The 15,065-nt window shown below is 36.7% G+C and overlaps 1 protein-coding gene across 3 annotated transcripts in view; it reads left to right on the forward strand.

Annotated features, from left to right (window-relative positions):
- The first annotated feature begins 12,442 nt into the window (after window positions 1-12,442).
- The window catches only part of GAD1 (glutamate decarboxylase 1), a 357,526-nt gene continuing 354,903 nt past the window's right edge, over window positions 12,443-15,065 (forward strand). The window contains exon 1 of one of the 3 annotated variants that reach the window (XM_044075516.1): window positions 12,443-12,873. The gene's annotated coding sequence lies outside the window, so the exon portion shown is untranslated. Of the gene's footprint in view, window positions 13,040-15,065 lie in introns of all 3 variants that reach the window. The other 2 variants (XM_044075515.1, XM_044075514.1) reach the window with 2 other exon arrangements.

Genomic DNA, 15,065 nt, shown 5'->3' on the forward strand with positions numbered 1-15,065 from the left:
TTGTGTACTTTTCAGAATGAATTTTCCAAACACCATAGTTCATTCAATAAGGCTTTATTAGATGTTTATAATATCCGAATACTGTCTTCATTAACAGTGCTGATAACAATAGTGCTGCTAAATATATTCTAAGTTGCTGCACATATCTTCTGATTGTCCTGAATAATGTAAATGGAAACAGTCTTTATTTGACCTGTCTTTTGTACTCAGGCTTGAGTGTCTGTAATCTTCTCTGTAATAACAGGTTGAATGAACTAACTAACCTTAACTGACTTCTCTAACTGTATCTGAAGTATATTTTAATTTATACCAAAACCTTGTGATGCTTTACATGCCGTCTTAACCTTGATTCCCTTGGTTTCCAGGCTTGGTTAAAGAACATTCTGTAGCTGGCAAGATTGTATCCTTTCCTTGAGAAAAGAACATTCTGCCTACACACTTTATGCTTATCTTTCCTATCTAATAAACCATTGACCAGCAAGGTTATCCTCTCTTTCTGCTTAACTGTCTTTCAAATAAAACACAATTTCTATTTTACCCTTTATCCTGTCTGATGTCTAATAACTAATTTAAAATGGAAGTCCTTAATCTAACAGTTGTCTCTGACATCCCTGATGAATGTCAACAGGGACCTACTTCTGTAGTTACCTTACATTTGTATTGCTAACTACTGTATACAGCTTTATGTTACCTGACTCATAATTTAAAAATAAAAAAAATATTTAGAAAACCTGCAATTTTAATTTGAACCACTAGGTGTCACTTGAGCATTTATGGCCTGTTTGGATTTAAATCTTTTATCTTTATGATTTAATTATACCTAGGCAATTGTTTTTCTTTATCTGGTGAATAAACTTGCAATTTTAATTTTGACCACTAGGTGTCACTTGAACATTTATGGCCTGTTTGGATTGAAATCTCTTAACTTTATGATCTGATTTTCACATTATCTAAATTTATAGTCTTTAGAGTCTTTAAGCCTAAGTTCTGATGAATGCGTGATATATTTAAAACCTGTACATTATTCTGAAAATGAGTGTCTTTTAATTATGTGGCTTTTAAAGCTGATTAACCCATCTTTGGGAATATTTATTTAAGTTAGACAGGGTATGAACTGTTAACCCTGCCTATTTTCCTTTTATATTTCTGAATGTTGTAATGGTAAAGTTACACTGTTTATTATGCACGTTTTTTATGTTATGAACTGGTGCCTTATTGTACTGTGATGTCTCTCTCTTACAGCAAATGAAACATTTTCCTCTTGTTTATAGATTTACCTCTTTAAACACTGTGCTGTTTCTTTTGATTGTATAGCCTATCAAGCATGATGGCTATTTTCTGAAATCTGCACTAAAATGATAACTTTATAAATGGTCTTAAAGCATAATTACCATATTCGGTGTTAACTTGTGTCTATAAATTTTTATTTAAATGCTACTTACCTTTTTAACTTTTATGAATATTTATGAGCTATAATAGTTTACTAAAATTATATTTTCTGTATTTCAAGTATATATATTTGCATTATCTGTTAGTGTCCTTTTAATTTCTGACTAATGTACAATAATTATGCAAAGTGCACTGTATTTTGTAAATTAATTAACAAATTAAGCCTGCCATGTTATACCTTGAGTATACTGAATAACTATTACTACCTACTATTTAAATAACTTATTTTAAAATAAGCTTGCAAAAAAATAATTCTGTCAATTTACCATTAACTAATGACTGAATAATGTAGTAAGCCTGTTACAAATAAGTTTGTCACTTTACCCTTAACGAATGACTAAATACTGTAATTCTGTTACTTTACTCTTACACTGACTGGATAATTTGAAGAAACTGATTATTATTTTTACATTTTGAGATTTGACTGAAATGTACTGTACTGAACACATAACTGAGTATGATGTCATATTTTGAATCTTGACTGAAATTTACATCAGCGTATACTGAACATTTAAAATAGCTGTGTATATTCTGGAAACTAAACTAACACTAAAAGAATATATTTTGCCAGTGTTAACTAAACACAGATAAAAGCATAACTGAAACTGCTACATGTTATATTCTGAAAACCAAACAATTATTGTCTGAACATAGACTGAAACCTAGCACAGTTGACAAATTGTATAAAACAAGGACATTTTGACACTGTTACATAAACACAGATGAAAAATTAACTGAAATTTGTTTTTCTGTCAGTATTATCCGGGCATAGATAAACTAAAACTAGTACTATTGCACAAGTGTCTGAAAACATGAGAACATTTTGATTGTCTGAACATTGACTGAAAATTAGTACTGTTATACAATTGCCTGAAAACATACATACATACTTTTAACTCATAATTGTCTTAAAACATGAGAACACTTTGACTGTTTGAACATAGAGTGAAAATGAGTACTGTTAAATAACTGTCTGAAAACATACATACTTGCTTTAACTCATACATTTTAACTTTAAATAAACATTGAAGAAATAACTGAAACACGTAGACAGTCAACTTCTGCACCACAGCTCTTGCCATAGTTTACTCTGCATTGTCCCAGTCACTGATGAGGTAAAGGAAAGCCTGCTTTAATGTTGAAGTAGTTAAGCCTTTTCAACCTCTTTTTTTTATTTATTGTGCAAGGCTGGGTGACTAAAGTTCTTGATTGTATTTAGTATAAGGTCCTTAAAATAACATTTGCATAATTAATAATTATAACATTGCTTATTGCCCTGTCCTTAGTTACATTTTTCTGCATGAAATAAACATTTGCAGCTTTAACAACTATAAACTGATAGAATTGTTTACTGTGCCGAATTTATTTACATTTTTCTGCATGAAATAAGCATTTACTGCTAATAAACTCTTGCAAGTCTGTAAGCAAAATGATAATCTCAAATGAAACTAAACAGTAATGTAACACTGTACATTTCTGCACCTATATAAAATTAATTTAAACTGTTAAACTTTTTATATTTTGCCTCGTGACTCTTAGATTTTAACATACTGTTCTGTGAGTGAAACTCCACCCACTTTCTCACCATAACCTTTTCTTTAGTTGATGTCATTTAGCTTTTCAGTAGTACTGAATACTGCAAGAATGTATTATTACTGTCCACAATTTTTTTGGGGATAAATAGTAAAACTGTAGATGCAATAAATGGATATCACTGTCTTTAATTCAGCTTGCTAGGCTGGCTGTAATTTGAGCTGATGTGCTTGGCAAACTGCCATCTCCATACAAAACATATACAGTCTCAAACTGATTACATAATGTACTCTTTATACATGGGATCTGACTTTTTAACTGTGTTGTCACTTTACAATGTGGCATTGACTTTAAATTTTACATTCTGTAAATTAGTAAGCATTATTTTGTCTCTGTCTGTATTACAATATTGTTTATGCATTCCAACACTCTAATAAAAAACTCTTAAACAAAATAATAACACAAAAAATTCATTTGGAGAATCTAAAACTGTATACCCTTTATTCTGCAAATTAATTTGACTGTTAGTTCTGATACATCTTACAAGACATAGAGGTGGGTTACCCTTTTTTTCTAACTGGCCACACACAATATGTCTTTCTGAGTACTTCAGCTTTGTCATCTGAACTGGAATTTATTTTATCTTGAACCCATAAATCTGCATGTTTCTGTCATAACCAATTCTTTAAAATCTGTACATTTCCACAAATCTTGTATAACTCTAATTACATGTTTATACCTACTACAGAGCTGCTACATTGTCTATGTCTTCATTAACAGTGCAGCTAAATATATTCTAAGTTTCTGCACATATCTTCTGAGTGTCCTGAATAATGTAAATGGAAACTGTCTTTATTTGATCTGTCTTCTGTACTCAGGCTCGATTGTCTGTAATCTTCTCTGTAATAACAGGTCGAACGAATTTACTAACCTTAACTGAATTCTCTAACTGTATCTTAAGTATATTTTAATAATACTGGTTCTCCGGTTCGATTCTCAGCTGGGATGCCTTCTGTGCAGAGTCTGCATGTCCTCCCTGCATTTGTGTGGATTTCTTTCGGGTGGTCCGGTTTCCCCCCATGTTATAAAGACATGCGTCTGGAACTTTTCACCCCGGGGCCTCCGCTAAAAATTGGCTTTGTTCCAAGTGGGACTAAATGCTGTGATGCTTTATACGCCCTCTTAGCCTTGGCTCCCTTGGTTTCCAGGCTTGGTTAAAGAACATTCCGTAGCTGGCAAGATTCTATCTTTTCCTTGAGAAAAGAACATTCTGTCTACACACTGTAGGCTTATCTTTCCTTTCTAATAATTGTTGACCAGCAAGGTTATCCTCTCTTTCCGCTTGACTGTCTTTTAAATGAAACACAATTTCTATTTTACCCTTTATCCTGTCTAATGAAAACTACTTTAAAATAGAAGTCCCTAATCTAACAGTAATCATGTAATAAAACCAGCAACGATTATCCTTATGATGTACATTTCCAAATATGTTGTACTACATTTTACAAAGTTCTTTATTAAATTCATAAAAACAGAAAAAATGCGAACCTATATATATATATATATATAGAGAGAGAGAGAGAGAAAGAGAGTAAGTATATACTATGTGTGAAAATACCTGAATCAGGCCTATGTGGAACCAAGCATGCATCCTTTCACAGCAGCACTAATATGCTTATCTGTGTATGCCTGCTTAAGGATAGAATTGCAGACATTCGTATCAACATTTAAAGCACCAGACACCTTGTCCTGCCCTTCCTCAAAAGAGGACAGTCACTGCAACTACTGTAAATCAGTTGTGTTGGTCACTTTCTTCACGTTATAAATAAAGGACTTAATCACGTTAATAACTAAATAATATAAAAAGTAGAAGAACAGCGCCTGTGCGTATTTGTTTTGGGTGGATGATGTTTATGTAGACAAGAGCAAGGCAAAGCTGTGTGCAAGGTAACAGAAGTCCCAGTATAATCGAGTCACATAGCGGTACCGTCGATGACTTCATCTGTAACTTTAGACTTATCTGCGATCTTTCTGCAGTAATGTTCTATTAATGGGCAGAAACCATTTTATTACAGCAGGGTCCACAAATCTGTTTCTTCTCGCACGTCAACACAGGTGTGTTACAGTTTCAGATTTAGAAATGTATTTTTCCTAATTCATATGTAGTATTCAAATGTTAGCTGTTTGTGTTAGGTTTCTTAAACCAGTGGTGTTACCACCATATTCTTGTTTCGAAGCGAGGCATCACAATTGTAGCCCCCACCCTCTTGTTAAGACATTTACAGTTTTACACACTTCGCAGTGTTGTCCCCCCTATAACCTTATGAATTGTGCAACTCGTTTTCAATTGCTGATCACCCCCCCCCCCAAAAAAAATGATAAAGGCTATTTAATAGTACTGTTCCTACCATCCATAATTGTGTGCAACTAAAACAGTTGGTAACATTATTTTCTCTATTAACCGGGTAATCTTACTGGACCCAAGGGGAGGGCGGACCCAGCTACACCATATGGCTAAGTGATTTCTTAGAAGTCATACAACAGGAAAACTGCAGCTCAAGTAATCGAACCAGGCGCAGACTACAAGAATGCGTTCCTTAATAGCGCTTGCTGCTAGTCTAAATGCCTAATATATTGGCATGCCCTGTGCTATATATACCATAATGTTTCTGAGGCATGAATATAAGAAAATGCATTTGGTTGAGTTCACTCGGCATTCTTGACTACACCCTTGTCTCAAAGTTACAAATGCATTAATCTTTAAGAAGTTTCCTTTAAGCGAGACCCAGAGCTGGTTGCTGGGTTGCCTAACATCTGCTTGCATGAGAGCTAAACTGTCAGCGCAGCAGTTAAGCTCATATTTTCTGGTATTCCAAAGAAGTAATACGCTAAAATGCTTAAATCTGCTTTTAATGCTTGAGAAAGTAAATAGTGTACCTCCCTGCTTGCACATGGCAGACTCTTCCCTAAATGCATATTCACAAGCAAGTAAAAGAATACTAGGTCAACAATCAAACATAATGTTTGCGGTAAGAGCCACACAAATAACCCAGAATCTTAATTCCTTATTTATCCATCTAGTCTTGCTCTTCAGTTGTAAACCAATAAAATTACACATATAAGGTTCTACGATTTTTTTTCCTTTAACTCCATTATATAGTTACCATAACTTTTAAGTGTGTATGGATGGCACTCTCCATGATTTTTCTCGTTGTCGCGTCCTGCCTCTGCATTCTAGTCCACAGTACTGGCTTTGCAGTTGTGTAGAGCTATTGGTACACTTCTTCTTCTTTCCGCTTTTCCCGGTTAGGCGTCGCCACAGCGGATCACCGTCCGCTCAAGATTGGCAGTGGAGTTTTACGGTGTCGAGTTGCCAGCCCGACGCCCAACCTTCCACAGAAGGCACACACATGCACGCACTCACACCTAGGGCCAATTTAGTGTGTCCAATCCGTCTACAGCATGTCTTTGGGATGTGGGAGGAAACCGGAGCACCCGGAGGAAACCCACGCCACCACAGGGAGGACATGCAGACTCCGCACAGAAGGCACCCCAGCTGAGCTATTGGTACACTCTGTGGAATAATAATACAAAGACAACCGGATAAATGATTTCTGTTATATGTGCCGTGGGAAATCGATGTGTAATTCACACGCAAAGATGATGGAGGCAAATTTTAATTTGTTCCAGAAACATATCTGTGATTGGAAAACGTAATAATTTCTTGCATCTGGTATTTGGAAGCAAGAACAAAAATGAAAGGGTACTCCAGTAGCCATTTAACCGAAGTAGACAACCAGCAATTTCGTTTAGAGGACTTGGTTTTGTAGCTTTACATCATACACAGTTATGGTCAAGTCCTGGGGAAGTACCTGTTCAGTCCTGCTGGCACATCCACAAAAGGGGAGGCTATGTTTGCTACTGGTACAACGCAGTTGTTTTGGAGTTAGTTAATGGTGCAGCGGTAAGGGTCAAAAGCAGGTCATAGTCATTGTTTTGTTTGATTCATTTAGGAAAGCATGAATATTGAGAGTGGGTGATGATGCAAGTATTTTTTAAGTGCTGCAGGTATCTTTTCAGACCAGGGCACATGGTCCCAGTGATAAGAGGATAACGTAGTTTGGGAAGCTGCCGATTGATCTTCTGCAACTAGGGCATTTTAGAACTTCATCATACTTCTTAATGTGTGTGTGTGTGTGTGTGTGTGTGTGTGTGTGTGTGTGTGTGTGTGTGTGTGTATTCTTGATGTAGATTAATACACCTGTTAGTTTGTATCTGGCGAAAACAGGCAGCTGTCCATAGTACTCACTTCGCCTTCTTTTGCTAAAGACCACCAAATGGCCAATTATGCGATCATGTAGTCTGAATTACCTATGCAAACCTACTTCTCAATTGTACCTAATTATGAGGCACTTGCCTCATTTGGGGTCTTAAAAAGTCCAGGTAGTTTGAAGTTCCACGTTGAAAGGGTCTGGCACACATTCAGTGTTAGGAATTTTTTAGCTGATTTCCATGGTGAATACAACTAAATCATATTAATTAATTAAAAGATCGATTCTATAAGTTAAAAAACAGTATGTTTAGCTATCTTGTGAGCTTTCTAGTTGAAGTTGTTAGAAAGCCATTAGTATGGGTTCCACATTCTGCACATTCCTTCCACGTTATGAGAGGTAGTCATACCTCTCATGCTGCCATGCACCTCATTACGAGGAACGTACCTCATTTGGGGTCTTAAAAATTTCATGTTCCTCGAAGTTCCACATTGAAAGGGTCTGGCACACATTATGCGTTAAGAATTTTTTAACTAATATACATAGAAAATAGAAATAAATCGTATTGATTCATTAAATATCTTTTTTATAAGTAGAACCAGCATATTTTAACCATCCTATGACTCTCCTAGTTGAAGTTGTCAGTAAGCCATTAGTATGTGTTCCACATTTTGCCCATTTGTTCCACATTATGAAGGCTGATGTTCCTCATTTTGGGTATGCAAGGTTGAAAGCTATGAAGGCAGTGTTCCTCATTTTGTATTGGAAAGTTAAGTGTTACGATGTAAACTGAATGATAAAGACGGCATAGCCAAAGAACACAAACTAAACGTTCAGTTTTGTATGGGTGTTGGAGATAACTGGTTGTTTAAAACAATGCGTGCAACTCAACTTGGTGTATAAGTGGTTGATTAAGAAACCCACGCAACTTGACTCGGCATTTAAGCAGACTCGTGTGCGTGTATACGTGCCTGAGTGTGAGCTTGTAGGTTTGTGCCTAGCGAAGGCAGGGAACTGTCCATAGTACTGATTTCAACTTGTTTTAAGATCACCAAATGTCCAAAGCAATAATGCAACCTGAAAAACAATTACCAAATTAGACATGCAAACTAAATAATAAAGATGACAGCCAAAGAACATCTGCTTTAAAATTTCAATTTTGTGAGGGTGTGGAGATAACTGGTTGCTTTAGAAAACGACAGCAACGTTTCTTGGTTGGTATTTAAGAAGACAGTGTAATTTTTAGAATACCTTCGTCATGTTCAATCAAGTTCAAGCAATTCCATGGCACGTCCACCGACAAAAAAACTAAATTTGCCAAGCGCAGAAAATGGCATCTCGGATTGGTCTATACATTATACTGCTGAATATTTTTTTTCTTTCCTTTATTTCGTCCCCACCTTTTTTTATTATTTTATGTCACATGGTTGCTATATTTATTTGAGACGCTTCTTTTTCTGTTCTGTTCTCTTATTTTTACTTCATTGACAATGAAACCATTTGAGCAGTAGCAACAAATTATCTTCTTGATTTGCTGAGTTTATCTCACGCCTTGGTCGTCTGAGGAAACCGTGTTTATGAAAGAACGATGTTTGAGAGTTGTGCCGCATATGCTTGCACCCATCATTTTAAATGACACTTTAACTGTCTGATTCAGTTTTGTTTTACATTCAGGTTAGACGCTTGGTGTTCATGGCATTATTGTGTCTGTTTTTATCAGTTAAATTGTATTGTTATCGTTGTTGATATGTGCTGTTTGATTGAATTACTGTTAACAGACTAAGCAAGTAGTACTGCTTTCTTCCACAAAGTTTACACCCTATTATTAGCTAAGCATAACTCTCAGCTGTCCAGATTTTAGCAGAATGTTTATATTTTTTGCCTTATATCTTTAATCTGTTCGTAATAAATTTTTTTTTTCTGACAAATCATTGGCAAATCATTGAGGAGTGAAGTCAGGAAGTAATGACAGAAATGTACGTTTCAGACGTTATTCTATCAACTTCTTCAGTTTGTAAGAGCAATATTTAAAATTTGTCCCCATTTTGGGCCGTTGTCCCCCCATTATTTATGGTTTTGATCAGATTTCTTGTTCGAACAAGTTGAGAGGTACGTAGCTAAGTGGAACACCTTAAGCTCTTAATAGTGGACTTGCAACTGAAAAAGGCAAATGTTGCTTGTGCCAGAGGTAAACGGTATTAAGCCCATCCATGTAGAGGAGCTGGTGGGGGACTATCAAAATGGAAATAAACTCTAACCCAACTGTATACGCAGTTTTCTTATTATTTGGCACCCTCTAGTGGCGGATCGCTTTTATTTTTATAAATTTCCACACTACATTGCTAAGTCCCTACAGTCGAGTGAAACATAACTCAGAGGGAAACAAACTTTTGCACGCTCGTTGCAAACATTCAGCATCGAAATCCATTTAAATAATATTCCTTACTACCTCTTATCTGTAGCACATGAGTCTTGTGATACAGTTATTAAAAACAAACGCTAAGCAGCGAAACCACACGAAAAAAATGGACGGAAACCAAAGTCCGTTTTTACGAAATATATAAAGCGCCTTCAATTTTTGCTTTTGCCCAGATTTCTTGCGCTTAGATGTTGAGAGATACGCAGGCTTTACCTCAAAATCTAGACTGGAGTTCAAGTCGAAGTATAAAAATGCCTCCAAACACTGACACTTTATATTACTGCTTCTGTTAACGTAAAAGTTTCCAGAACCAGTGGCTTCGAAATGCTGTTAATTTCATTCGGGCTCCAAAGTTTGTAATTATAACATCTGGCTTTATTCCTCCGCCAGTTGGTGCAAAGGATTAACGAAAAGTTGATACGTTGTTAGCTGAGGTTCAGTGGTCTAGGTTTGATTCCCTCAGACTCCATAACATAACATTGTGACTATGAGCAAGTCACTTAATTAGACAGCGCTCCCACGCTGAGTCTGAACTGAAAAAGTCTATGAAGAGCAGTGCTGTCCCCTGTAAATAAAGACAAAAAAGTACTGATTGTGAGCCTTATGGAAGCATCTTAAAGCAAACTGGATGGCTTAGACTACACCATGAGTGCCAAGCTGTCTCTTCTGTAGTGCAATGAACGAAAACAGACATCCAGAATAAGTATCATCCTAACAATGCCATCCATCCTAAGCAACCCTTTATTTCATGCTGCAAACTTTTAGGAGTGGTATCCACAGACAGACCTGCAGCAGGCCTATGTATCACACTATCACTATGTACCATCCAATTAAGGAAAGAAATTCACTGTTGTGGTACAGCTTTAGTTTCGGAAATAACTCAAGTAGCTGTGAGAATATTTAAGTCTTATCTGGAAATACTCTCTGAGGTCTGTGAAAACACTGCCCTCAGCTCAAACTAAAGCTATAATGACTTAAGGTTTGACTGTGATGAAAATTAAAGATGTAATATTCACAGGGCTGGTTTTAGAATGGGTGTGGTTGTAAACAGAGGCTATGAATATCTATGTCTGAATGTTCTGTGATATATGTTATTATGTTATAATTACTTGTTAGGTACATTTTTACTGATACACAAGATAAAATGTGTGTCCTGGTTTTATTTTACACACACACACACACACACACACACACACACACACGCCACACACACACACACACACACACACACACACACTAACATGCATAAGCAGATTAGTCACTGCTGCTGTTTAGAGCAGTCAAGCAGCAGCAGTAAGATTTATTTCATTGAGGAGTAATGCATACTTGTCACTGTCCCTACTTTCACAGACCTTCCGTCTGATTTGCTGGTAAATCATTCAGGATTACAGTCAATCAATCCAGAAATCTGAGTTTTATACTTATTGTCCAAAATAGATGTTGATGCAAAATATGGGATTGTACTGAATTCTTAAGCAAGGAATAGTATCTTGAGTTAGTATCTGCTCTGGGCTGCTGAAACCTCTAGTGCTTATATTGTTCATGTTCATTATCATCTTCACCCTAACAGGGTCATAGAAATATCTTTGAATTTATTACCCTCATAGTTTAAGACTGCTGCATTAGCTTTTGTTGGTTTTACAGATGTGACAAAATATCAGGAGGCTATGCAGACATCATTGTAACTCGTTTAACCTTTTATTGCCATTTTAACTTCTTAGTTATTATTCTGATTTAGCGTTCAAATTTCCTAATAGAGACAGCCATACCCCTGCTAAAATTTATGCATAGCGATTTGATTTTAGCTCTCAAATTTAGCACAACTCTTTTACACTCATTGATAGTCCTCATAAAGTCAGATTTGTCTGTGGGACATACCTTATTTAATAAACAAACTAAGCATATGCAAAACTTCTATAGCACTAACTATATAGGGTCTAGTGTATATAAGGACCTTCTGTTGTGAAAAATAAAAAGTGGCCTCTTTTTGACCATCTTCTATGATTTTCTTAGTACATAAAGATAGCGGGGTGTGGGGACAACTGAGCTCCCTTTTGGGGAGGAGGGGGGGGGGGGGACAGTGAGTAGTGAGTACAATAAGCAACTCAAAACAGAAAGCGGTCCCGGTTCCAACATTAGAATAAACGTGTAGCTTGTGTTGAAATATACAGAAAAAAAGAAGCGAATGAAACTGGCATGTTTATCCGAGTGATATGAAGGTAGTGAATTTACAAAGGTGAAAAGTACCTTCCCCGTTATCCCTCCCCCTCCACGCACACATAGTTTCATGTGAGAGCTACTCTGCTTCGAACTGTCCTTGTTTTCTTCCAGGGTTTGACACTTAAAAGCAATGTAAAAGTACTATTTAGTGGTGAACAAAATACATTTTCTGTTTCCTATTAAGCACATGCGTGTGCCCACGTTTTTATGTGGTGCTAGGGCTCTCACCTCGGTTGGGTAGAGGGACCAAGGTTATCTGTGTAACTGAATAGCAGTGCAAGTCCTTGGCATTATAGCCTGGCGTATTGGCCCTTTTTTAGAAAAATGCAGCTGGAATCGCATATTTAGAAGGTGTGTAAGTTTAGTGAATACGTGCCTTATTTGGCTAAATGTATATATTGATGGCTATGCAAAAATCACCATCAAGTTAAATAGAAAACAGTGTCTATTTTTAAGTGTGGCAAAGTTGCCCTATTTGCTAGAGTAGTTGCTCTCTACGTAATTGTCTGAGTCATCAAGTAACCCTCAACGAGCTTCACTCCGTGATTTGGGTTCTTAATAGAGGTATAAAGCCCCAGAGGCAAACAAAAACACCTGCAAAAAAAGAGTCACGTTAGCCTTGGGAAGGCGCCACTGGTCCCGTGATGTGCGCAAACCAACCTCTCCGGTGTGCGTTGCCGAGCTCCTTCTGAGAGCAGAGGAGGTGGTGGTGTGACTCATGCCTGCGTCGAGACACAGCTAAGCAGGCAACCCTTACTTTAAAAAGCGCACAGCTTCTGAAGGGGCTGGTATAGCAAGAAACAAACGGGGTACCAGTTTGGTGGAATTATTCATCCAAGCTTGTGGACATTATTTGCACGGAATTATAAACAAGTGCCTAGCTGTTTTGTCTGCTCTCCGCAAATGTGTTTTTTGTCGAACATTACCTTGGCTGGAATCTTCTAAACTGGACACTTGCAGCTGGTTGCCGGCACTAGAACGGTAAGTGGTCTCCCTTTCAGTCATAAAGAAGCGTGAAACTGGTAACTCTGCTGGCGACAAATCCATCTTTTTTACATTTGTACAAAATTTCGATGAATGACATAAGTGAACACTGCTACTACAGATACATGGATTAACATAGATGTTGCATTTGTGAGACGTACTGGTAAGTGTAACCCTAGTACTACCATTTTATGTGGGTATTTGGTCTCTTTTTCTGTGCTGAATGGATTTATTTTAATTGCATTATTTTGAACTGCGTTAACTACCTTATTGAAATGAAAGGCATCTTTTACAGAAGATGGCGCATCTTCAGGTTGTTGGTGGTTTATCGTTCTGTTTTTTTCCCTGAAGAATTCGCACAACCCTGTTGATTGTTGACTTGATTAACGAGCTAATAATTAGATAAGTAAGTAATCAGTGTAAAATGTTGTTCGAAAGTTCCTTTATTAATTCTGTCCATCTATACTATTCAGCTGCTGCATTGTTAGTTATTTGTAATATATGTACTCCACGAGTCCATAGTAAAATAAATTTTGTGTCTTTTGGCTTTTGTCCTTAAATTACTTTACTACGTACCACAAACGCACTATATGCACACAACACAACAAAACACACACGTGTGCATGCGTGTGTGCGTGTGTTTGTGTTTTTCGTACAAAATTATTTTGATTTGGTCCAAATTACCCACGTGCTGTCAATTATAAGTCAAATTATGCATTGAGTCATTTTTTCCAAGTGCCTGTGCCGAAAAGTCTGTTCCAGGATGAAGAAGTAACAGTGGTTGGACTGCCGATCACTTTTGATGGCTCATTGGAAGAAGATTTTGTAAATGGTCTCAGGTTGACAAGAGTCATTATTCCAGTGCTCTCTGGACATCGATATAATTACTCGAGATTTCATGGTCTGGTACCCTGTCACACAGTCTGCATACTGCTTTGGGGAAGAAAAAAATGATAAATTGTCCGGGACATGCCTGGTTGACTGGCTTCTACCTCTTGGGTATCTTGGTAAAAATTCTTCTTGCACATTTTATTTAGACTTTCAGATAGACATGAATTTTGGGCAGTTTACACTCTATCTATCTATCTATCTATCTATATAAATATATAGATATATATAGATGGATATAGATCTAGCTCTAGATATATAGATATTATGTGTGTGTCAGAGAGAGACTTTAATTTTTAACCCGGGCCGTATCTTATGTGCGGACAGCTTCTACAAAAAGATTTTGAAAATACATATAATAGAAAAAATGTTAATGAACATTGAGCGTTAGATAAACAGAACACCTGGTGTTACGTGATGGGTAGAAGGGGAGTGTAAGATGTAAACCCCGGTCATCATATCCTGGTTATTTAAAAGGAACAATTGATTGTCATTACAGTAGCTGTAACAATTTACACTGGGAAATGGGATCGATTGGTTATGAAGGGCTATAATTACACATGCAAAGTCAAGGGTGAGGGAAATGCCAAATATTTAATTGAATGCCTGCTTTTAAGGTATTTGCTTAAAATAACTGTTTTCCTCCTCTACGTGTTGATTACTTAGACTCTTTTTACTGCAAGCAACATTTTAAATAAATAAGAACTGTCTTAGTTTTTCTAGAGCAGTAACTGATTTGGTACATAGTACAGACTTTACTATGCAAGTAGATATGTAACTATATATGTAAATTATGTCTACTTTTTACTGATTTATATTTCAGACCAAGGTTCTCGAAGTAAGATTATTAGTTTATGAGGAAAATGTGGACTGTTCTCCTTGCTCCAATTAGCATTGTTTTATACCCTTCAGACCTTGGTCAGCCAGATATCCACTTAGAATGGTGGTCTTAAAGAGAGCGAAATCTACAGACCGCTTACATTTCCAGTCAAAGCAGTCGGTGACTGATGATTTAGCAGCAACTTCAGTTTACCTGTGCATTTTAATCCCAGGTTTAGGATCATTGGGGGGTATGCATCCTGCTTTTTTTAATAATAAAGCTGCTGTCTTCATCCAAATCCTGTTAGTCATTTATAGCCCAACTCTGAGATCTTAGAACCTGACTCGACCCTAAGATCGTAGTCACTGCCCATTATACACAAGTTCAACCCTGGATATGCCTGGATGTTAATTTGCAAATAAACGACCAACACAGGAGACTCCAGGGGCGTACCAGTAATGAAAAACATTGGTTGTTCAAA

Source organism: Protopterus annectens, chromosome 6.part1 (genome assembly GCF_019279795.1).
Source record: "Protopterus annectens isolate FY-2018-M chromosome 6.part1, PAN1.0, whole genome shotgun sequence".
In the NCBI taxonomy this organism is placed as follows: domain Eukaryota; kingdom Metazoa; phylum Chordata; order Ceratodontiformes; family Protopteridae; genus Protopterus; species Protopterus annectens.